General features: G+C 36.8%; 1 protein-coding gene across 7 annotated transcripts in view; it reads left to right on the top strand.

Moving 5' to 3' along the window:
- Positions 1-25150, top strand: part of NCOA1 (nuclear receptor coactivator 1) — a 183977-nt gene that overhangs the window by 54135 nt on the left and 104692 nt on the right. For 5 of the 7 annotated variants that reach the window (XM_044261977.1, XM_044261973.1, XM_044261975.1 and 2 more), the window contains 2 exons: positions 143-208; positions 21371-21525. The gene's annotated coding sequence lies outside the window, so the exon portion shown is untranslated. Of the gene's footprint in view, positions 1-142; positions 209-14152; positions 14264-21370; positions 21526-25150 lie in introns of those variants that run through there. The other 2 variants (XM_044261976.1, XM_044261974.1) reach the window with 2 other exon arrangements.

The following is a 25150-nucleotide window of genomic DNA, read 5'->3' as shown; positions in this document are numbered from 1 at the left end:
AAGTATGAAAACTCTTTGGTTTAAGTTAAGGATACATTCTTCTAGAGTGGATTTTTATTTCCTTCTACTATATGCTTGGAGTTGGGGGGCTTGGTCTGTGAACCTGGATTTTAACTTAAAATTCTTACTCTTGGTTTTTTAGGAACATCCACATGGTGTAGATGATTCAGGCATCAAATTCTCATGATGTGTTTGCTAAAACAAAGAGGTAAAATTTTCCTTGATGTTTGCCTTTGAGGTATTTTTGATGTTTGAGCTCATCCTTTTCCTGGGTTATTGTCCATTTGGGTCCCTGCTTTGTCTGATGGCATCTGAGACCTCAGGAGGCCTGAGCCTTTTTCCTTGATCTCTCTTACTCTTAGTTTATGCCCCCTGTGTTACCTGGCAGCTTTGCTGCTTGCTTTTCCATCTTTTTTCTTGATTTGTTTCCATTGCTGATGTTGGTGGTTTTCCCTTGCATTCTTTATGGGGTATCCATTACTGAAAACGGTAATTTTTATATTTTATTGAGTAGTTTCAGATGCTTGTAGCAGAAATTTTTAAGACCTCTAGTATATTTCAGAGAATGGAAATCCTGTTGGAAATTCTTCAAAAGAATTATTTCTAGAAACCAGTCCAGACCCACAGACTAGAATCTGCAGAATGCAGGTCCTGTGGGTATTTTTAAAAACTTCTTAGATAATTTGGATACACTATAAGGTTTGATAACCACTGGCATAGAAAATGTTAAGGACTTTTTGTGTAAGCTTAAATAATTAAACATTCATAGCTAATGTTTACTGAAGGTAAGTTAGCATACATAGTAGGCATGCAATAATCCTGGCTGTTAGTAGTAGTATTACATGCTGGGCTCTATTCTAAATCCTTCACACATCTTGTAATCTGTTCCTCACAACAATGCTATAGCTACTACTCCTATTCTCATTATAATGAGAAATTGAAGCACAGCAATATTAAATAACTTACTCAATAATACATAGCTAACAGATAGCACAATTGGTACTTGAATCCAGATAGTTAATATAATTCCAGAGCATATAAGCTTAACCCCTAGTCCCTATGGTCTTCCAGATAACTAGCATCTTATTGATTCCCAGAGGGAATCTAACATTGTAGAATATAGCAAGAAAAATATATTTGAATTATTATATATTCATGTCACTTCAGTATAGGTATAAAGGGAAGCAGAGTAGCATCTTTGATGAAACATCTTTGATTTACAGGAAGACAGGCATGAATCTTTTCCTCAATTGCTTACTGTATAGCTATGAGAAAGCAGTTTATCTTTTCTGAGTTTTTACTTTTCTTATTGGTAAAAGAGGATAATTATTTTTACTTCGTGAAGATTTTGAAGAAATAAATAGAACCTGTAATGTGTTGCTTAACCATATGCAAAGTGGAAGGTCAGTATCAGGATTTATGGTATCCCCTAAGAAAACTGTGTTGATTCTCATTCAGGAGATTATAATAAGCCTTAGTCTAGGAGCAGAGCAGTTGGATGGTACTGGATAATGGTGCTGGTGGGGGCCACACTGACTCTGTCGAGAATATATTTGGTGACACACACTGCCCTAGATTCTGGAGATACAGAAGTGAGTAAGACATAGCCTTCCTGTTCTCAACGAGTTGACAGTCTGCTTGTGCGCATCCAGACAGATATGTAGGCAAATACTTTGCTAGCTGCTACAGTGTGGTAAACATAGAGTGTTACGGGGACACATAGGAGAGATACTCAACCAAACCTTAGTGTATGAAGAATGGCTTCCCAGAAGGAGAGTGATGATGTGGGGGATTAGAATCATAAATCTAGAGAGGAGGCAAAGCTAAGGCTGGTAGAAATTGTCATTGCACTAAAAGCATCCCATTCACTAACAAAATCTCCCACGTTAATGAAAATATTAGAGATGTTAAGAAAGTTTATCAGGGTCTAGGCTTTACTAAAGCAGTTTTTAAAGGTAAAATAAAAGTAAAACATAATATTGAAATATCTATTAAAGAGATTTCTGAGGTATTGTGGCCTATGTGCTTGTTATTCGGTACTGGTGTCACATGAAGTTATGCTTCTCGGGAGGAGAGAGGGAGAAACAATGATCCTCAGAGGATGGAATGATAATTTGTGAACTGGGGTGAATATCACCAGGTACTGTTTACACATTTCCTTTTCTCTCATCCTTGTTCACATGCGATGAAAAAATATTTGTTTCAGTGACTCATTTATAGTTCATAGTTTTAATTTGGTATAGTACATTGCTCTGGTATAGATTTCCTATTGATCAATAAAATTGTACGTATAGGAGTTGAGATTTCTTTTGATCTTTTTCTAGTGCCCCTTCCCAATAAAGTAACATACTAAAAATATGCAAGGGAAAGACCACTCCTTTGGCCACACTGGGATATGAAAAAGGGAATGAATAAAGAAATTCTTAGAAGGGGAGGAAGGTGGGACTGGAAGAAAGAAGAGGATATTGAAATGGGCAGTTGTAATGGTTAGAATGGAATCAGTGATTATAGGAATAATGAATGAGGTTGGTCTTTAAAAATAACCCCAGGGCAAGCAGTATCTCTGCATGTTCTGGCAGCCAGATGATTGTGACTTGATGTAAGAGTATACTTTGATCTGCAACTCAACTTGTATATCCATATGAGGCCCACCAAGGACTGTGGTGTTTTGCAAGAGTAGTCCCTGACTGAAGCTGGGGAAAGTAGAGCAATTGGTATGGGCATTTGGAAAGTTTAGAACCCAGTTGTTGGAGGACTAAAGCCCTTAATCCTCAGGGTTAAGCAAAGGGTAGAAAGAGGAAGGGGAAAATGAAATCAAGTTTGTAAAAATTAATTCTGGAAAAGATATTTTGGAAAGCTTGTAAAATGAGGTTGAAATTATAAACGTGTTTTCTATAATAATAAATCTTAGCACACTAGGAGTAGCCAAAATCTTGAAGGGAGAAAAACAATTTTAGGCCACCCCCCCCCAAAAAAAAACTCTCTATAATGCTATACCACAAATTTACCTAGAATTATTCCTTATTTGGACTTTATGGCATGAAGTTGGGTGAAGTTGACAGACACATTGAGCATAAAAGTGTGTAGGTTCGGTGCTTATGGTTGTATTAGGATATATTGAATTCCTAGTATCTTTGGGACATTTGTGTCTCATTGGGGTTTATTTTAGCAAGGACTCTTGACTCTGGGCACTTTTTCTAAGAGTTTGTTCCGTTTTAAAGGATTGTGATTCTTTGGGAAGGTTGAAAATAATTCTTGAAAATGGGCATTACGATCGCTGTGCCTTCAACTTCTGCTAGTTTTCCTCTTATCTTTATTCATTTTCTCTCTCTCTCTCTTGCTCTCTCTCTCTCTTTTTTTTTTTTTGTTTGCTCTTTCAGCTTTAACTGCTGCCCTGACCCCAAATATTGGGGTGTTTCCATAGTAATTCATTCTCCTCTCTCTACAATTTTCCTTGGTCATCTCATGTACTCACTATCATCAATATGTCAGAGATTCCAGAACCTTTATATACCACTTGTTTGGAAGTCATCTGGATTTATCTGCTTGTATGTCATATTCATAATTAATGTAGACATAACTGAATTCATTAGCCTCTCCATCAGACATCTGTTATCTCCTGTAAACTCATTCTTGGCTTAGTGGCATTAATATATACCCAGTCTCCTGTGCCAGGAAACTCGGTGTTTGTAGGAGCTTATTCAGAGATCATAATCCTGAATATAAACAAAATTTTAGCCAGAAAGATGCCTTATCATAACATTGTGTTTTAAGATTTTATTAACGTATTGATTTATTTTTTTAAGTAGGTTCCATGCCCAATGTGGGGCTTAAACTCATGACCCTGAGAAAAAGAGTCGCATGCTCTACCGACTGAGCCAGATAGATGCCCTGTAGTATTGTTTTTAATAGCAAAACATTAGAACGAATCTCAAGTCCTGCACCACTGCTTTGACTAAAAACTGTGTCACAGAGAGAGCGAGGAGTGTTTCTCAGACAATACAATCTTTTTAGAAGAATACTTAATAACATGAGAAGTTATATACATAAATTTAGTGAAAAAAGATGCTTTGAAGCAATATGTGCACTGTGAATCCATAATCATTAAAACAAAACCATATCTGGATCTATGTTTGTAGAAGAGTAAATATACAGCTGTTTCCATTAATTCTAGTTGGAACACTTACGGGTTATTTTTATATTTTATTCTTTTTACTTACCTGTATTTTCTGGATTTGAATAGTAAACCTGAACTATATTTATAATTCAGACGTGTGGACAATGTGACCTCTCTTGTTCACCCCCAACTCTTGTTAATTTAGTCCAGTGTCTCATTCACCTCATTTACTGCCATCAGTCCAGTCGCTCATCACATTGGAATTAGATTGCTACAACAACCCTCTTGCCTCCATTGCTCAGCTACCAGAGCCGTCTTCCTAAAGATCTTAGCCAGTTGGGTTCATTCTTTGCTTAATCCCTCCAGTTTAAGTAGTTAAATGTTAAATCCCCAAAACCATCAAGTAGAATACATTTTGGATATTTTCCCTTGTTACGATTTGGTCTGAAGACCTGCAGCCAACTGGAATTTGGCCAGCTCGAGACTTAATGTAGCATTTTCTCCTAACCCTAACAAAGTCACTTTTGACCAGATAGCTGTGGCAGGTTTTGGGGGTAGGGGACCAGAGGAAGAGAGGGAGAGAGAAAATATAAATAGAACTCAGGCATTGCCAGATCTTTATTCTTTGTCCCTCTGCAACCCATCACATTTTGCCCTTGCTGGGTATTTGTTTGTTTCTATTCAAGGGACAATTTATTGGTTTTCTTGAGTGTTTAGTTAGTAAGAACAAATAGCCGAATAATGAAAATCCATCAGTTTTAGTGCCAATTATTATATCAGCAGATCCTATTAGGAGTATTTATTGAAGCATGTCATGCTAATAGTCCCAGAGTGTAATTATACTTGCAGATTTTTCTTGCTTTCAGGGAGTTTGTAACATGTTCCAGATGGTTAAATAGGAAAGAGTAGACATTTTGTACTGTCTTTTCAATTATGATTAAGAATTTGATGTTACATATTACTTATGTTATCATTCTTGCTTTTGTTAGATTTAAACATGAGAGGAATTTAAACAAAATGTGTTGGGTTTTTTTCTTTTCTTTTTGTAAAATTCCTTAACCATGGTCAACAATGAACAGGACCCTTCATAGACACTTTTCCCCTGTTAAGTTGTTTAATTGCTTTTAATTTGAGCATCATTAAAATCAGATAATTGCATCTTAAGCAGTAATTCTTTTATGAATGTAGTCCTTAATTTATTCTTGGAAAGTATTTACTTGGGTTTGTTTTAGACTTAAAATTACATGGTGAACCTTCTTGAAAATACTTACACAAGACTGAAATAGAATAATTTTCTAAACCGTTGATGGTTCTTTAACCTTTTTCCACAGAGTGGTGTGGCCTTAGATTCAGCATCAGTGGGACATGCAATTTAAATTTGCCAGTGATAAGCGATGACTTTTCATTCATCTTTTCATGTTCTCCTGTCTACCCTTCACTGACCATCCAGCTACTTTCATTTGAAAGGATGTTTACCGAAGATTAGACATATAACGGGTGAATGCAGAATAGAATAATTTGTGGGTCATGGTTATCCAGACCCATAAACTGTGGCTTCTTATGACCTTGTATTAACCAGTTTGCTAACTGGTTAGTTGACTTGGAGAAATATGTTATTTTTCAATGAGCAATAGACTACTCTGTACTTCAATTTAACCACCTGTATATTTTTACAATGTAAATTTTGTGTGGTTGGGGGACAAATTGGTCTTGACCCTTTGACTACCATTCTTTGTCCTTGAAGCTCTCTTCAGGATTTCTTGCATACAAGAAAACAGGGGAAAAAATACAAAAATATAATGCCAAAGTTATATTTTTGGTGATGAATACTGTATAGACTATTCCTGAAAGATTTTGTAGGAATAAAGCGATGATACATTCTGTATCATCCAGCAAGACTTACTTCCTGTAATTTGCCTTTAAATATCTTTGCTAGTTTTCAGATTTTCCTGTTCCTTACTAAGCTGCCACCTTTCTACCTTTTCTTGACCTTTTCTCCCCCAAACACCCTGCCTTCTCAGCCTCTGCACACTCTTTCAGTCTTGCTCATACCCGCTCTACAAATTCTTTACAGTTTTTCCAGGTAAAATTATTATCCTTTCTATAAAATTCTATAAATTCCTTCCCAGCAAGATAGCCTAACTGAGTAGCCTAAACTAAGACTTAAGAAGAGCATGTCTTTGGGTAGATTCTGTTCATCTTGCTATAATAAACTGGTATTAAATTGGGATTTCTATTTTCATGGCTATTGCCAAGTTTTATATAGTTTGGTGTGTTTAGCATGTATGACAACTGTCATGATAAAGTTATTATTAACTGTCTGGGAATCTGTCTGGGAATATGGAAAGCAGTATGGGCATATTTAATTCTTATTTGTGTGTTTATGTGTGTGCTTTAAAGATTTATTTATATATTTGAGAGAGAGGGAGCACGGGTGCGGGCATGGGGGAATGGGCAGAGGGAGAGAATCTTCAAGTAGACCCCTCGCTTAGCGGGGAGTACAGGTGAGGATCTGTCTCATGACCCATGAGATCATGACCTGAGCTAAAACCAAGAGTCAGATGTTTAACTGACTGAGCCACCCATGCACCCCTATGTGTGTTTTTAAAATGTTTTATATATTCACTGTCCCGTATGTAAAACTTTGATTTTCTACAAAAGAGATGTTTAGGTAGGAATAATTTTTAAAAGAATGATTTGGGAGCACCTGGGTGGCTCAGGCAGTTGAGCATCATACTCTTGATTTTGGCTCAGATCATGATCTCAGGGTCCTGAGATGGAGCTCTTTGCTCAGCAGGGAGTCTTCTTATAGTTTTTTTTTCCTCTCTCTCTCCCTATGTCCCTTCTCCCCTCTGCTTGCATTCTCTCTCTCAACTAAATAAATCTTTTAAAAAAAAAAAAAAAGAATGGTTCACACTAGGATTTCATTGAATGAGATATTTTAGCTTTGCATATAAAGAATGAGATTTGATCTATAAATTTAGTATATGCAAGACCTTTCCAGGCGTATCTATATGAGTTAGACGTATGTGATGAAATTTAGGCTAATTGGGGAAAATATCTCTCTTGCAAGTGGAAAGAGATGATAACAGGATATTTGAAAAGCAAGTCTATTTTGAATTCCTGATACTGTCTTTCATCTGGTTAACTAAGCTAGGAATCTTCCTTACCTCCTCTTTGCAGTATCCCAGCCCCTATCACTTTTATCCACTGCACTTTCCTCATTAGGCGAAAGGGGGTTGTGACTGTAACTCCCATATTCATGAGGTCCCTGAGGGTTTACTTACCCATTAACCCCATGCCTAGAATATGACATTTGAAACATCCAGAAAATTGTAACAACGGTACTTCAGTTCTCATCGTTCCTGAGGTTTCCTTTGTCCCCTAACTATGTATCTGATATATTTAAAATCACTTTACTTTTCTGTTTTCCCTTTGAATAATTTAACTACCATACCCCTGAACGTGGGTCCTGTCTGGATTCAGATTTTATTTTTTGGTATGTGTTCAGGCAAGTTTCTAAGCAGAGCTCATGAATTTGCATTCCCCATGGGCCCAATTTGTTACAGATCTCTGTATTCATGTATCCTAGGAGGCTCTATTAGGAATTAGCACACACCTTTGTCTCATTCCCCCAGACCTAATGTTTGACCTTACTCTGTTAGCTGACTATCAAGTTCGGTTCACAGAATGATAGGCATGTGGTAGTACTTGTGACACCTCTAATCCCCATGTATTTTGACCCATTAACTGTGTGAGAGGAAGATGCTCAGCCACTTCTAGGAAGTCAGGCTGAATCAATTTATATGTAGGAGAAGGGGAGCCATATAGCAGTTGGACCTTTTAGTGCACATTATCCACACCTGCTAGTTACATAGCTAGTTAGTATACTAGAGTTTGACGTAAAGAAGAATTAATTTTCTTCCCTTCTGGGGAGGAGGTAGGGTAGCTGGAGTGGTAAAAGTTCCTGAAGCCAGCCTTTCTAAGCCTCAGAACGATTGACATTGTGGGTCATATAATTCTTTGTTGTGGGGTCTGATCTGTACATCATGGGATTTTCAGAAGCATCTCAGGGCTCTACCCACTAGATACCAGTAGCATTCCCTACTCCAAGTTGTGACAAGCAAAAATGTCTCCAAACGTTGCTGAATGTTCCCTGGAGGGAGCTGAAGGTCCCAGCTGAGAGTGGCTGCCCTACAATTAATGTACTTCTGATTATATGATGAAGACAAGTTCTTTGAAGGTGGATTGCTTTTTAGGTACATTTTAATTATTTTGGTAATTCCAGAAAGGCAGTACCAATTTACATTCCTTTTTTTTTTTTTTTTTAAGATTTTATTTATTTATTTGAGAGAAAGAGAGAGCAAGCATGAGTGGAGGGCAGGGAAAAGGAGAAGCAGGCTCCTCGCTGAGCAGGGAGCCTGATGTGAGGCTCCATCCCAGGACCCCAGACCATGACCTGGGTTGAAAGCAGGTGCTTAACCCACTGAGCCATCCAACCCTCACCAATTTACATTCCTAATAATGATGTGGGACATTGCGTAATTCCCTAGACCCTCACTAATGCTGGATTTTGTCAGTCTTTTAGCTTTACCAGCCTAGTAGATGAGAAATTACTTTTCCTTATTTTTAATTTAATCCAAACAGTTATTAATTAGGTTGGATATATTCTCATTTTTGTTGTCCAATTACATATCTTCTAATGTGCATTACTTTTTTAATTCTTTGCCCATTTTTCTGGGATTAATTTAGTCCCTTGTGGGTTTATAAAATTATTTTCGTTGTTAAGAATTTTTATGGTTTCTTGCTTAAATTTATAACTAGCTTTATGCACATATATTTCTCAGTGTTGAAATTATTGAAATGTCATCCATAAGATACTCAATAGATTTTTAAATTAAATTCAGTGTGGAAGAACACTGGTATTTATCTAAGGAAAGAGAGAATGTGCGTGCGTGTGTGTTCATGTGTGAATGAATGTGTGTGTGTGTGTTCCTGTATGTTTACATTGGTATTGAAGAAAAAAGGGCTAAAGACTGAGCACATTTACCAAACATTGGGAAGATATTGGGAACTGAGGTCAATCAGGAGAGTGTAGTTTCTTATGATGTGCCTGAAAGCTCAAAAAGAATATTGACTTTAGGACGGATGGAAGGTTCACCTCAAATCTCCCTAACCAAATTCTGTAAGGTCAAATAAGTGACGATGGTTCAAAGGGTTAAAAGGAGTTAGAGATAACGATTCAGAGAAGTGATATAGTAAGAAGGATATAGGAGGCTTGAACTTCAGAGTCCGTAACATGGGATTTGGGAAATCTAGATGTGGATTGGTGGGAGAGCCCATTTATATGGATTATCTATTGTACTTTATAATTTTTTCCATTTTTATTGGGAAATTTCTATTCTTTAGTATTCCTGGATATCATCTTATTTTCCTTTTCCATGCTGCAGATGGCCATCTTTTTCTTTGAACACACCTTTGCCCTCTTCCTTAAGAACAGTAAAAGAGATAGTAAATATATACCTAGAGCCCAAATTCTCAAAATAAGATCTGCAGATTCCTGGGTGTCTGCATTAGTCTGCTTAGGCTGCCATAATAGAATACCACAGACTTGGTGGCTTAAACAATACAACGTATTTTCTCAATATTCTGGGCACCAGAAGTTTAATAGTAAAGTGCTGGTAGTGTTGGTTTCTGGTGAAACCTTTTCTTTCTGGTTTGCAAAGGACCACCTTTTCACTGTGTCTTCCCATGGACTTTCCTCTGTGAGTATACTCCTAGTGTCTCTTCCTTTTCCCATAAGGACATTAATCCTGTTGGATTAAGGCCCCATCCTTACGATGTTAATTAACCTTAATTATCACCTTAAAGCCCTATCTCTACATACAGTCACATTGAAGGGCTTGGGTGTCAACATACAAATTTTAGGGAGACAAAATTCAATCCATAACAGGGTCCCAAGATCTTTTCATGGGGTCTACAACATCTAAAAAAAATTTTTTTTAAGATTTTGTTTATCAGAGAGAGAGCGAGCGCACAAGCAGGGGGAGCAGCAGGCAGAGGGAGAAGCAGTTTTCCTGCTGAGCAAGTATCCTGATCCAAGACTCCATCCCAGGACCCTGGTATCATGACCTGAGCTGAAGGCAGATGCTTAACCAGCTGAGCCACCCAGGTGTCCCTACAACATCCAAATGGTTTTATGAATAATACTAAGATGTTAACTTGTCTTTTCTAATGCATAGACATTTTCATTGAGGGTACAGAAATAATGGAAGGTAAATCTGGTAGCTTACCACAAATCAGGGCAGTGATTTATATAACTATAACTATAACTATATTTGTGATCTTTACCTTCTTCAGTGCTACATATTTGCAGTAAAGAAAAAAATAGGTTATTAAAGGGCTATTAAGTATTCTAAAATTTGCTTAGTTTTAATTTATAATACAATAAATATTGTATTTATTGTATTATAACCTATATAAATAAAATCTATTGGATTATAACCTATATAAATTAAATCTCTTTTCAGTCCTCTATAATTTTTTTTATTTCTTTTTATTGTCTGATTGCTGTGACTAGGACTTCTAGGACTTCGAGTATTAGGGCTTCTAGTCACTATGGACTAGGTGACTAGGACTTCTAGTACTATGTTGAATAAAAGTGGTGAAAGAGGACATCTTTGTCTTGTTCCTGATCTTAGGGGAAAAGCTGTCGGGTTTTCACCATTGAGTATGATGTTAGCTATCGGCTTTTCATATATGGCCTATATTATGTTGAGGTATGTTTCCTCTAAACCTACCTTGTTGAGAGTTTTTATCATGAATGGATGTTGAACTTTGTCAAATGCTTTTCTGAATCTGTTGGGATGATCATGTGGTTTTTATCCTTTCTCTTGTTAATGTGTTGTATTGTGGTGAATTTTTTTTTAATGTATTGTTGAATTTGGTTTGGAGTCCTCAATAATTTTGAAAAATGTAAAGGAGAGGTGACAATTCAGGGAAGTGACATAGTATATATATATATATATATATAGAGAGAGAGAGAGAGAGAGAGAGAGAGTATGGGGGGAGGAGCAGAGGGAGAGGAACAAGTAGACTCCTTGCCAAGCACAGAGCCCGACTCAGGGCTTGATCCTCTGACCCTGAGATTTTGACCTGAGCTGAAATCAAGGGCTGGAATGATTAACTGACTGAGCCACCCAGGTGCTGCAGAGCAGAGGTTCTTTGTGCTGAGTTTTTCACACATACTATGACATCATTCATTTCTGAAATCATTTTGGGATGAAGTTTTTACTATGCGTGGTCTTGGCTCAGACATTACCCTCACATATAAACTGGCCTTAATCATTCTGTCTAATGTGTAAAAGTAGCTCCCCTAGTGACTACCTCAAATTACTCAGTTTTATTTACTGATCTTTTCCTCTCACTGGAATGTGAGCTTCGAAGAGTGGGAACTTCATCTCTGGTTCACTGCCATACCCAAGCACCTGCTATAGTGCTTACCACACATTGAGCTCTTAAATATGAGAGGAAAGAATCACTCTGCCTATTACACAAGAAATGATGTGTACTGAGTAAAATAAATAATAAAAAGAAGATATTTTATAATCTGATTTTAAAATACCATGTAATTATTACCTGTTTTGTTATTATCTGCCCCCATACCTGAAGACACTGTGCATGTCACCTTATGGAAAGTGAAAGTTAAATATAACTGTAGATTAGCACACCTCATTATGCAATATGGAATCACTTATTAAAACCTCTAAGCACGTGTGCAGGTCGTTTCTCTATTTTAAAAGGTAATCTGTAATTTAGAAATGTTACAAAAAGAAACAGAAATATCTAGATACAAGCATTTTTATCCATTAACTTTAGTGAGTATCTATTCTTTGCTACCCTTGAGAGGTACAGAGAGGTAGTAAGACTGTCTGTTGGCTGACCATGTGTGAAGTAAACTGAGCCTGTACATTGAAAAAACATGTAATGCAAACACTCATCTGATAAAGTATATGCCAATTTTAACTGTTACCTAAAGTGATTTAATCTGTATTTTGTAAAATACCATCTTAGTACAATGCCATCTTCTAACACATACAAAACCTGTATTGGGAATTAAAATCCTGTCTGAGCATCCCACCATAGTGTTTTGGAGATTTAGAACAGCTTAGTTTTGATAGTCCTCAACAGCTGCCTTCCGATTCAGTAAAGTTGCTCTTTAAGAAAGAACTAAACACTTGTAGTTTAGGTGTTACATTTCATTTTTAGCTCTTTGAATGTGGACTCTCTCCAACATCCTGGTGTTTTCTCTTGCCTTATAGCAAAAACAGAGAGATAAATTATATTGCAGAATGATGCCACAGAAATGGGCTTTCTCCAATTCGTAAAGACTAACCCAGCAGGTTTATTGCTTGCAGCTTTCTCTTTTCCATGTGTTTTCACCGTCATACCTGTGCCTAATCCTTCTATTAACAACATACCCCCCATGCCAGTGATATTGCTCTTGGATTTGTTGAGAAGGATGTAATGTCCTTTGACCAGTTTAATGATCCACGTTCTCTTTAAGTTTTTAACTGCGTTACCATTGTTGAATTGGAATAGGTTCAGTAATAACGTAATTTAACCTTTTAATATGTTGTGTACCTATTCTGTGCAAGTCAAAAAACATTCCTCTGGGAGCTTAAAGTCTAATGAGAGCAATAGGCAATAAGCACATAATCACACAAATAGGTAAATATAAATTTTGAAAAATGCTGAGAAGGAGAAGTAGAAAATACTATTAAAGTATAAGGAAGGGCTGATTTAGATTACTATGGTAAGAGTAGCAGAGTTTTAGCTGAAGCTTGAATAGTGAATAGGAATTGGGCAGGTGAAGAAAATAAGAGATTATTTGCAACAGAGAGTATTATTATAGTGAAGGTCGTGGAGGGGTGAAGAAAGATGGGAATAGGTAGGAGCTCAGGAAGGACCATTGCTGCTAAAACATAGCATCGTATGGGAAAAGTGGCTATGTCATGAGTTTGGGATCTTATTATAAGTGAAATAAAACCTCATGGCAGGGGTTTAAACAGAAATAGGATATCAGATTTGTATGTATGTGGATGATGCCTTATTTTTGCAATAGGCTGGATGGGGCTTGGTGAATGAGTACAATATAGGAAGTGACAATGGAAAAGTTTTCAAAGGTGATATCTGGGTTTCTGTGGTAGCATTCGGGTGAGTGTGAAGGTACCTTCTTTTTTTTTTTTTTTTTCTTTTTCTTTTTCTGGGTAGGGAATAGCCAAGGAACAGGAATATAGAGGAGTTTAGTTGGAACTTCTTCTTTTTTTTTTTTCCCAATTTATTTATTTTCAGAAAAACATTATTCATTATTTTTTCACCACACCCAGTGCTATATGCAAGCCGTGCCCTCTATAATACCCACCACCTGGTACCCCAACCTCCCACCCCCCCGCCACTTCAAACCCCTCAGATTGTTTTTCAGAGTAGTTTGGAACTTCTAATAAATAGGCAGATACTTATAGGTGTGGAGCTTAAAATAAAGCATAAAAATAGTAGGAGCATTCTTTTGCAAATAACTTGTATCCAAAATAGAGGTGTTTATATGGCATCCAGAATTAGTAGTTTTGAAATCCAGTAGTCTGGGCTTTTCAGTGTTTATCCCTTAAATGTAAATGTAATAGAGAATGTAAGAATCATTAATATTTTAGATTTAGTAGCTGATATGCAGGCAGTTACAGTTTCGGTTTTAAGGTTATAATCTGCCTTTTTTTAAAAGGGGGGAACAAAAAATAGAAATTGTGACTCAACAAATTACTTTGAATTGACGGTTTACTGTATTATTTAAATTCCATTTTATCTTTTTTTTTTTTTAAAGATTATTTATTTATTTAATTGTCAGAGAGAGAGAGAGAGGAAGAGAGCACAAGCAGGGGGAACAGCAGGCAGAGGGAGAAGCAGACTCCTTGCTGAGCAAAGGTCCTGATGCGGGACTCAGTCCTAGGACCCTGGGATCATGATCTGAGCTGAAGGCAGACACTCAACTGACTGAGCCACCCAAGTGTCCCTAAATTTCAAAACTTTGAATTTAAGCATCAGTATTTCCCTGGAAGCCAAATGAGAATTAAAAACAAAAGCCATATGAAGGTACGTAAAATTTCCTGAATATATATTACTGAAACAAATAATTAAAGAAATGCATGATACCCAAGTCTGAAAAAACCGAGGGAAAATGTAATGGCTGCCATCATTTATGAGATAAGTGGCTGCTAAGCAGAAGAGATATTAAACTTAGTTGACTATGGTCTGTTAATCACTTTGCAGTGTTTACCATGTGCCAGGCATCATTTTTATTTACTCTCCTAACAACTTTGGAATAGGTACAAGTAAGTATTAGTCTGCTTTTTTATACAGCAGGAAACCAAGGCATGTAGAGGTTAAGGTCAGAAAGTTAGTGATGATGGAGTTGAGCTCTGGAATCCATACTTGTAACCATAATGCAATATGCCTCAGTTATAAGAAAGGAATGTGGTTGCCTATAGGCAGATATGGATAGCTAAAGCTCAGTTAATTAATTTCACTGGTGTGAGGTTTTATTCTATTGGTATGCTAGAGTTTGCTAATCTGTTCTATTATTTATGGGCATTTGGGTTCTTACCATTTTTTACTTTCATAAATAATGCTGGCATGAACATCTTTTCTTCATATGTCTTATCCACATACACAAAGAATTTCCTTGGGGTCACAGTTTTCTTTAATGCTGGTCCGCTCAGAATTCTGACCAAGAATTTACGTACCAAGATTTATTTTTCAGCTGGAGTCCCCTTGGAGCTCATACTTTTACCATGGTTTCATATCTTTCCAACATAATATAATTTCTTCTACCAATACCCATGAATTTACCTAGATTTTTTAAGACCTCCGAAAATTGTATGAAGAGGTGATTTTTTTCCTGGAGATTACCAGGTTTTCATAAAAGCAGTTTGTAATCATAAGAGCAATGAAATCAGCCTTTTAAAAATCAAAGATTAAGAAGGAAAACAAGTAAATATTGCCATTCTATTAAAGAAAATAAACAATTTCATCTTTAAAATCTTTTTTTAGGCCTCCTCTTCATAGTGTTAATAAGAAAAAACAAATAGATGCTATAGAGAAGTTAAATAAACAAACTTTACATACATTTAAAAAAAATTTTTTAACAATATCACTGGTTGATTTCAAATTTTATTTAAATTATTTTTGCCTTTGATTTGGAGCGCATGACTCCTGCATGATAAGTAGGAGGAGGATTGGTAGCATCATTGTTTGTTCTGTGAAAACCTCATAGTCTCTCTTAAGGAAAAAAAAGCCATTTTGCACAAAGTTTTAGGTGCCACCTTCTTTCTTATGTTTTATTTGGGGTAGAATTAGTAAGAACAGAGAAGTCACTATGGAATCTCGACTCCATGTGAAGCAAAGTAATTTCTGACCGTCACTAGTATTAATGGCTTATTTATAATGACCCACTACAAGACAGCCGCAGAGCTAACCTAAGCCAGTCCCATCACACCCAGATTTTGGCTAACATTATCCCTTTCTTTCCTCATCAAAAAGCACATCGTAAAGAAGAGTTAAAGTCCTGTTGTAATTATGATAACCTTGAATCTGCACTAATTTGATTGAAGTAATGAATGTATAAACATTGTAGTTTTAAGTGTTACTAGTAACAGGTTACTTTATTCACACATATGGTATGTGGGCTGGGGGAGAGAATCTACTGCCCTTAGAGATTTGAAAGTTTCTTTTACTTCCTCACAGAGAAAAGGACAATAGACCTAGGAAAGCTGAGTTTTACAAGAAGAAAACTAAGGACTAATGGAATTTGTACTGGTGAATCCCCAAAGGGCTCAGGCAGTAGTAGTATTGTGTAACTTTGAAAGTGGAAGGTGAGGGCGCCGGGGGTGCTCAGTCGTTAAGTGTCTCCCTTTAGCTCAGGGCATGGTCCCAGGGTTCTGGGATGGAGCCCAACATTGGGCTCTTTGCTCCACTGGAAGCCTACTTCTCCCTCTCTGGGTCCCTCTGCTTGTATTCCCTCTCTTGTTGTCTCTCTCTCTGTCTGTCAGATAAATCTTTTTTAAAAAGTGGAAGGTGAAAAAGGGTAAGGAACTAAAATAAGGAGGATTGTTTAAAAGATGTTTAAGAAATAGTTAAATGAGGGCACCTTGGTGGCTCAGTCAGTTGGGCATCCTACTCTTGATTTCATTAAGGTCATGATGTCAGGGTCATGAGATCGAGCCCCATGTCGGGCTCTGCACTTGGCATGGAGCCTGCTTGAGATTCTCTCTCCCTCTCCCCTGACCCCTCCTCCCCCTAAAAAAGAAGAAGAAATATCTAGACGCCTGGATCTTCCACCCTCTTTGCCACTGTTCTAATGAACTGCTCCTGTCTTGGCAGGTGGGCCATTGAAGTATTGAAGTAGGCCATTTTCTGGATGAAAACAGGACAGGGGTGCCTGGGTGGCTCGGTGGGTTAAAGCCCCTGCCTTCAGCTCCGGTCATGATCCCAGGTTCAGAGGATTGAGCCCTGCATCCGGTTCTCTGCTCAGCATGGAGCCTGCTTCCTCCTCTCTCTGCCTGCCTCTCTGCCTACTTGTGATCTCTGTCTGTCAAATAAATTTTAAAAAAAGAAAGAAAGAAAGAAAGAAAGAAAAGAAAAGAAAAGAAAAGAAAAGAAAGAAAAGAAGAAACAGAGGACAGCTGGGCTACTAGACAACAGGCATGTTGAAGGTGGAGGATTAAGTGAGCATTGGCATTTTGAATGATAAAAGCCCCTGCCCTCTTCTCCATCACTGGCTTCCCAGACTGAGGTCTTTATCCTCCAGGCAGGAAGCAGGAAGAATCTTCTGCAAAGAATATGACTAGCCCATTAATAAAAAACTAAAGGCAGAAAGAACCGTACATAAATATTGTACTGTATTTGGTCAGTTTGTTTCTTATAGGGGTGTAAATTAACAGTTCTGAAACTACTTTATATGTATACAGGTGTTGAACAAATAAGTAAGTAAGTGGTAGAGAAGGGGAACCAGGCTTCTGACAGCACTAGCTGTACTCTAACAAAGAGCCTGCCCAGGTTGCCCTGTAGTGAAGGTCATAGTCAATAGCTCCACATAGTTAATTAGAGCTTTGAAGAAACTTTTTATCTCCAAAGTTCTAAATATGAAGCATCTCAGGAAAGCACCTACTATGAATAACAGAAACCAAAACAAATAACTCAAAAATCAAAACAACTTGCTGAAAACAGACTATACAACTGAGACAATATTATGTATATGTATATACATACACACACATACACATCCAGCCATATATAGATAAATATACACATACATACACACACACATACATATATACATATACCATATGTGTGTATAAAATATCTTCAGCAAGATGGAATGCTACATCTGTAAAGCAAGAATAGGATATTTTTAAAAGAACATTCAGAAAACAAAGAATTCTTATAAATTAAGAATTTGTAGCAGAAAAAACTCAATAGCAGTATTGGACAGTGAATTGTGGAAAAATGTTTAGAAAGTAGAGTAAAAAGGCAAAGAAATGATAAACAGAAGATTGAGGAAAATAAAAACATGAATCTAGGAGGGTCAACTTACCAGTATTAGGAGTTCCAAAAAGAGAGAAGAATAAATGAAGGGAAAGAACAATAAATTAGTATAAATCAAGAAAATTCCCCAGAACTAAAAGTGCCTCTTGGGTGCCCAGCATAAGGGAAGAAAAGAGACCAAATACTAGTTCAAATAATAGGATATCCACATAGTCAGCTAAGATGCTCAGTCTCCATAATAGTCAAGGAAATTCAAGTTGAAGGGAAATCCCATTTTCATCCATTAGACTGTTAAAAAAATAAAGTCTGATGATATCAGGTGTTGGAAAGAATGTGGGGGAAATGGTTCTTATACATGGCTAATGGGAGTATGAAATAACCATTTTAGCAAGCAATTTGACACATGGTGAGTAGAGTGGGAGATACGTAGCTTCTGTAACTCAGAAATACGCTTCTGGGTATTGCCATTAGAAATTCTTGCACTTGTGCATATGAAAATATGAACAAGAAACCATGTACAAGAACACTCATTGAGGTTTTATTTGTAAAAATAAAAATGTACAGACCTCTTAAATACAGGAATGGCTGAGACCAGGTATATTCACATATATGTATGAATGAAACCCACATGCATGCACACTTCAGCGAGGATAGAGCTTTTGGGGCTCAACATAATGCATGAAATGAACAAAATGCAGAATTTATGTGTAGTTTATACAGTTTAAACGCATATATTTTAAAACCCAGAACTTTAGTATATACTGTTTATGGATACACATACACAGATATATTCAGAAAGAGATGTACCAAATTCACGATGATGGTTTTTCTATCAAAGGGAGGGGGAATGAGCAGATTGGGCTCTGTGTCAGTATGGGGACCTCCGATTTATTGGTAGTGCTTCATTTCCTAAGAAAGAAAAAATATAAAAAGTGTTTACTGTTTTAATCTGAGGGTAAACCCATAGATACTTATTTGTTCTATTTCTCTACATATTCTTAATTTCTGGCTCTGTACCTCTTCCTAACTCCAAAATAACGAAGGAAGACAGTTTAATAGATTTCCTTTTTACTCTTTCTATGTGGTAGGTGCATGATAGGTGCTCTTCTTTCCGCTGGCTTCCTCATTTGGTCTTTAAATCAGATTGAATTTAAGAAATTAAATTAATAATTAAATTAAAGATATTGAGGTGCTGCATTAACCAGAACTTGTTCCAGAATCCAGCATTGGAAGCAGATAATGAAGATAGAAAGGCCTTATGCAGGAGGGGAGAAATGGAACCAATGATTCAAAGCCTTCAGGCATGCTCAGTAATCATGGCGGTCTAGTAGGAATTTGTACTATCCATTTCAGATCTCCTACTCTGGATTCCTCGGGATCAGGGGGAGGGGTGGTGAGGAAAGACTTAAAATGCTGAGCTGTTGATAGCACAGATAATTACATAGCAATCACTGGCATATAGAATATTTGAATCACTATATTGTACACCTGAAACTAATATAAGACTATGTTAACTATACTGGAATTAAAATTCAATTAAATGAAAAAATCATTGGATTAAAATCACATTTTATTTTTTAATTAAAAAAAAAACTTATTTCTTTGAGAGAGAGAACATGTGGGGAGGGGCAGAGGGTGAGAGAGAAACTGACTCCCTGCAGCCCCACTAGGGGCTGGATCCTAGGACCCTGACATCATGAATCATGGGGCCTGAGCTAAAGGTAGCCCCTTAACTGATTGAAGCCCCCTTGTCCCCCAAGGAGGGATACATTTTAAGAGAGCTCACTGATTTCCCAGTACTAATTAAACATCAGATTATCAGAACTGTCCTTTTTCTCAGTATTTCTTCATATTCCTCTTTTCTTCCTATGTTCTCTGTGTCACCTATCTCCTGGTTCCCTATTTCTTACTTCTTATTGTGTACATACCTTTTTGGAAGATGGATTTAGCGGTGCTTTTCCATCTTCATGCAGTTTCTAAATGACTGTGCTCAGCCTCCCCCTTAGCATTGCTTTCACCTTGCCTCTCATATGGTTGACCATGAATCCATCAGGACCCTAAATCATTAGCAGGATCCATCTGGCTTCAGTTACTGCTTGGTTTTGAAGAAGTACCCATAAAAACTCTCGGTTTTATAGAAGAGAGTGGCATTCTGTGGCAGAGATTCTACCTGCGGGATGAAGTATGCAAGTGATTATGGGGGTTGTTCTTCCTTGGAAGCCAAATAATAACAGAACCTAGGTTTATGGATGACTAGATGAACAGTGCCATCTTTGCACTAGTCAGTTGCTATTTACCAATTCCGATACAGATTTGCTTAGGAAAAATTCAAAGATAAAGTGCTTCACAAATGAAAGAACACACAAAATAGTATCAGGAGGATTGAAATGAATTGTTTCAAGAAATTATTTATTACAAATGCAAATATACTGGACATATAAAGTGAGAAAACTTCAAATAGACTGTAAATTGGGCTAATCTAACTGTAAGTCCTTTAATAGTTTTAACTGTAAGTCAGTATGAAAAACTAGTTCATTTCTTTGAGTTTTTGAATTATGGGTTTAAATCAAGAGGAGAAAAATCTTGAAAATATAAGAAAATCAAGAAAATATAAAAATCTTGAAAATATAAACTAACTTAGTTTATAGAGAGACGAGAAGGGGTAAGCACTTTTGGATCTAGGTAATGAGATCACCCAGTTTTCTAGTATTAAACATTTTATTTTAACTTGGAATTCAGCATTGGGGGAAATCATGAGTTGGAGAAAACATGTTTTTATATAAAAAGAAAAAGTCCAAAACAAGCATTTAAAAAAAAAAACCTATACAAATGTAAAACAGGAGAAAAATAGATTTGTATTTATTGATAGTATAATGTACTAGATATACATAAAGTAAGCCACTGATTTTATTTTTGAATATATTAATTTGGGGGGAGAATTGAATCTTGGTGAACCCATGGAAATAGTTAATCCCTTTTTTTTTTTAAGAGTTTATTTATTTATTTGACAGACAGATCACAAGTAGGCAGAGAGGCAGGCAGAGAGAGAGAGGGGGAAGCAGTCTACCTACTGAGCAGAGAGCCTGATTCGGGACTCCATCCCAGGGCCCTGGGATCATGACCTGAGCCGAAGGCAGAGGCCCTAGCCCACTGAGCCACCCAGGCACACCTGCCATAAAAAATTCGCCTGGGTGGCTCAGTTGGTTGGACGACTGCTTTCGGCTCAGGTCATGATCCTGGAGTCCCGGAATCGAGTCCCGCATCGGGCTCCCAGCTCCATGGGGAGTCTGCTTCTTCCTCTGACCTTCTCCTTGCTCATGTTCTCTCTCACTCTCTCTCTCTCAAGTAAATAAATAAAATCTTTAAAAAAAATTTTTTTAAAAAGACACATAAATGGCTCTTTCAGAAGATTAAGGGCAGAATGTAATTATGTATTACCCAAGTAGCAGTCTTAAATAGGAATACGGATCTAATCACCTCAGGACTTCACCTCTAAAATCATACCTTAGTCCATTGTCTATTGGAAGTGTTTTTCCGTATGGTATTAAAAGTTGTAATTTTTTTTTTCTTCATGCAGCATTTCTGACCTTTGACATTTCTTAGAGAATAAAGTGGCAATCTTATATCCCTTCTGCTTTTATTTTTTTCTCCTTTTAGTTGTTTGCGTAATTGGCCTTAAATGAGGTGAGAGTGAAGAAACTAGAACCATCTCTGGAAACCTCGCTACCCCATTCCCTGGAAGCTACCCTCCGGAGTACTAGATTTGACCATATCTGTTTTGAGGACTCATTATGAACAAAGAAGTCTCCCAGGTGGGAATTGTAGCTCTGTTTTTAAAGAACTTTGTCTCTACAAAAAGTGTGGAGAGAAAATGATTACCTGTTGACTCTTTTTGTTAATGGAAATAATGTTTGATTTGAGAGTTTCAAGGTAATTATAAAACATGTGCTGACATTCCTAAAGGGAAATGTTAGAGAAGTTCTAGATTACATTTTATGAACCACTTTAATGCATGCTGAAATGAATATAGGGCTCATATCAATATTTTACAAGACCCTCATTATTGAATTAAAAATAGCAAGCAGAAAAACTGTACTGAACTATCCCTAGATTTGATCTGTATATTTCTAACATGTATGCAGTCAATAAATCTATATTTGGTACCCCCCCTTTTTTTAATATTTGGGCATTTTTTACGTAGTTGTTTTCTAAGAGTTTGTGAGCTGAGGGAATAGTATTTGTGAATCCATGAACATGATGAACATGCAGCAAGCCAGGACAGTAGGTAAAAAGCTGAAGATAAATCAGAAACTGATAAATCAGTTAAGTGGAAGACTTCCAGCAGGAAGTTTTTTAAATTAGTAGGTTATACAATATACAGATAAAAGTTACAAATTTTAAATGTAGAACTCTTGAGTTCCCGTGTACCAAACATATTTGTTAAACAGGTTAAGAGGTAGACTATCAGCACCCCAGAAAGCCCTCTCATCCCTGCCCCAGCTGCACACCCACCCACTCACTTTAAAGGACAAGGCTGTCACCATCGAGAGTGGTAGCTGTCAACTTGAAGAGTGGGGTTTAACAATCATAGAAGTTAAAGGCAGTTAAATTTAGTTGGCTGACAAGCAACACCTATGTTTGGAATAAACAGTGAATTTGGGAGATGAAAGCAAGACTATTTGTAGGCAGAGAACTTTAAAGCAGGGACTGGAGGTGCAAAATGATTTGAGGAGATATGCATTTTATCCTGCTACTTCTCACGTTAAAATCCCATTGGTTTCTAGAACACACTCCTGATTTCTGGCCTTTATAAACTGGTGATATTTATTAACTTACATTTTCTGTTATTTGAAATCAGACTTGATTCTCAATAAAGAAAGAGAGGTGAATTAATAAAGCATTTTGAATATTAAAAAGCCATTTTGCAGAGTAGGGTGTATTATAATTCAGAGAAATTTTAATCACATAGGAGAGCCCTCTCTTATTTAAGAGTTTTCAGGAGGAGAATGTTAGTACCGTGACTTTATGAAAGAGAAAGAGAAAACAGAATGATCTAATGATTGATCTCTAGTGTGGGTGTCTTTTCCTGTAACTCATTGTTCATTGAGTGACTGAGAAAATCTTTTTTCTTCATATCACAATGAAAACTTTGGTCGTTTCTGTTTCCCCTTAATGTTTATCAAAAACAATTTTACACCTGTTACATAGTTGCAAGCTTGGTATGCCCTGTATGTCCATTGCCCACTTTCACCAGTTGTAAACATTTGGTCACATTTACTTTATCTCTCTGTGTATTTACTATTATTTTTGCTTCTCCTCTCCCACCATCACTATGATGACCATGAATCATTTGAGAACAAGTTGTAGACATTTATGATCTTCCATTCTTAAGTATCCAGTGTGTTTCTCCTACTTAACCACAACGTAATAATGAAATTCAGGAAACAACATTTTCATTATTGTTGTTATTTCATTTATATTTATATTCCTATTAGAATTTTATCAGTCATCTGATCCACAATCACACACTGTGAGTTGTTACAGCTATTTATTTGGTTTCTTAACCTGGAATTCGCTATCAGCTTTTCTTTGTCTTCCATAAAACTGACATTTTGGAAGAGTACAGGTCAGCTGTTTGGTACAGTAGTACTCATTTTGAGCTTGATATCTCTTTTCATCTATGTTCCTTTTTAAAGAGACTATAATGTGGGACTTTGGAGAGTCACGGATTTGTTAACTGAGAACTTGTCTGGTAGAACAAAGCCTGTAAAGATTTTTTTCAGGAGAAAGTCTGTTAAAACATGGTAGGAGTCCAGAATCCCAAAACGGTGGTTCCTAAAGATGATTTGGGTGTTATTGAAAAGAATTTTATGTATGTATGTTTGTATACGTATCTTAAAATCCAGCAATATTTATTAATTTTTGGACAAAAAACAGGGTTTGTAATGGCAAAATTTTTTATCTTAACGAAATAGCGCATTTACGTTTTAAAGTGGATTACATCTGGGGCGCCTGGGTGGCTCAATGGTTTAAGCCTCTGCCTTCAGCTCAGGTCATGATCTCAGGGTCCTGGGATCGAGCCCCACATCGGGCTCTCTGCTCAGCAGGGAGCCTGCTTCCCTCCTCTCTCTCTGCCTGCTTCTCTGCCTACTTGTGATCTCTCTCTATCAAATAAATAAATAAAAAAAATCTTTAAAAAAATATTACTTATAAAAAAAAATAAAATAAAGTGGATTACATCTTACAGGAAATAATTGTTTTATATTGTAATGGCAAGAGAAGTCAGGATTAGATACATGATCAATTTTATTTATTTCTGTGTGGTGTTTGGACTAAGAGTTGAGAAGACTCTGTTCGTGTGTCTGAGATTCTTGTAAATACCACCCAGGTTTCTCGAAGTGGCATAATTTAATGTCAGCTTCTCTGGGAAAACAAATGAAGAAGCAAGCATTCTAGTGTAGAAGCAAAAGCAAAAGTTGGAAGTCTATCAGCTTTTCCGCTTATCAGTTATGTGACTGTAGTTTAATTGTATAAGTTAAAGCATAGCCAGAATCTGGACTCAACTACCCACGAATGATTTTTACCTCTGCCACTTGACAAAGTTGAGCAGATTAAATAATGTTTCTGTGCCTGTGTTTCCTCATTTCTAAAATGTATTATAGTATTACCTCTCATATTTTATGAGTGAATGAATTAGTAAGGTTTGATAGATAGTAAATCCTACGTGTTGGTCATCTCATTTTCATCATTATCTTTGTCAGATAGTAGTTTCTTTATCAATAAGATAAAACTGTTGAACTCAGTCCACGATTCTTGTAAATAGAAATAATAATTATACTTCATAGAGCAGTTGGAGGAATAGATGAGTTAATACATATAAAATGCATAAACACTCTATATATATTATTAAATTGTCACAGCCTTTAAATGCATGTTAATAGGCATCCTCTTTTGTGAACCTTTTTATTATTTTGTTCCTTTCAAATTCTTTGTTACTGACATTATACTGTGCAAGTGAAAACAGGCAAGATAGGCATTTCGTATATTCTTTTTTTTTTTTTAAAGATTTTATTTATTTATTTGACAGAGGGAGATCACAATCAGGCAGAGAGGCAGGCAGAGAGAGAGAGAGAAGGAAGCAAGCTCCCCGCTGAGCAGAGAGCCCAATGTGGGACTCGATCCCAGGACCCTGAGATCATGACCTGAGCCGAAGGCAGCGGCTTAACCCACTGAGCCACCCAGGCACCCGGCATTTCGTATATTCTTAAGTGGCCTATATAGTTAAAAAGTTAAGCAGTGCACTAAATGGCAATTGCTAGCGTCCCTCTGATTCTGAAAGCTTGTATTATTTTCCATTGCTTCTGAACTATAGGCTTTATTTTCATAGTTGTTATTCTGTTGAGAACACTGGAAAGTGAAATTTGAATTTCACTTGTG

The sequence above is a fragment of the Neovison vison genome, chromosome 8 (assembly GCF_020171115.1).
Source record: "Neovison vison isolate M4711 chromosome 8, ASM_NN_V1, whole genome shotgun sequence".
In the NCBI taxonomy this organism is placed as follows: Eukaryota; Metazoa; Chordata; class Mammalia; order Carnivora; family Mustelidae; genus Neogale; species Neogale vison.
This window is presented reverse-complemented; position numbering and strand designations above follow the sequence as displayed.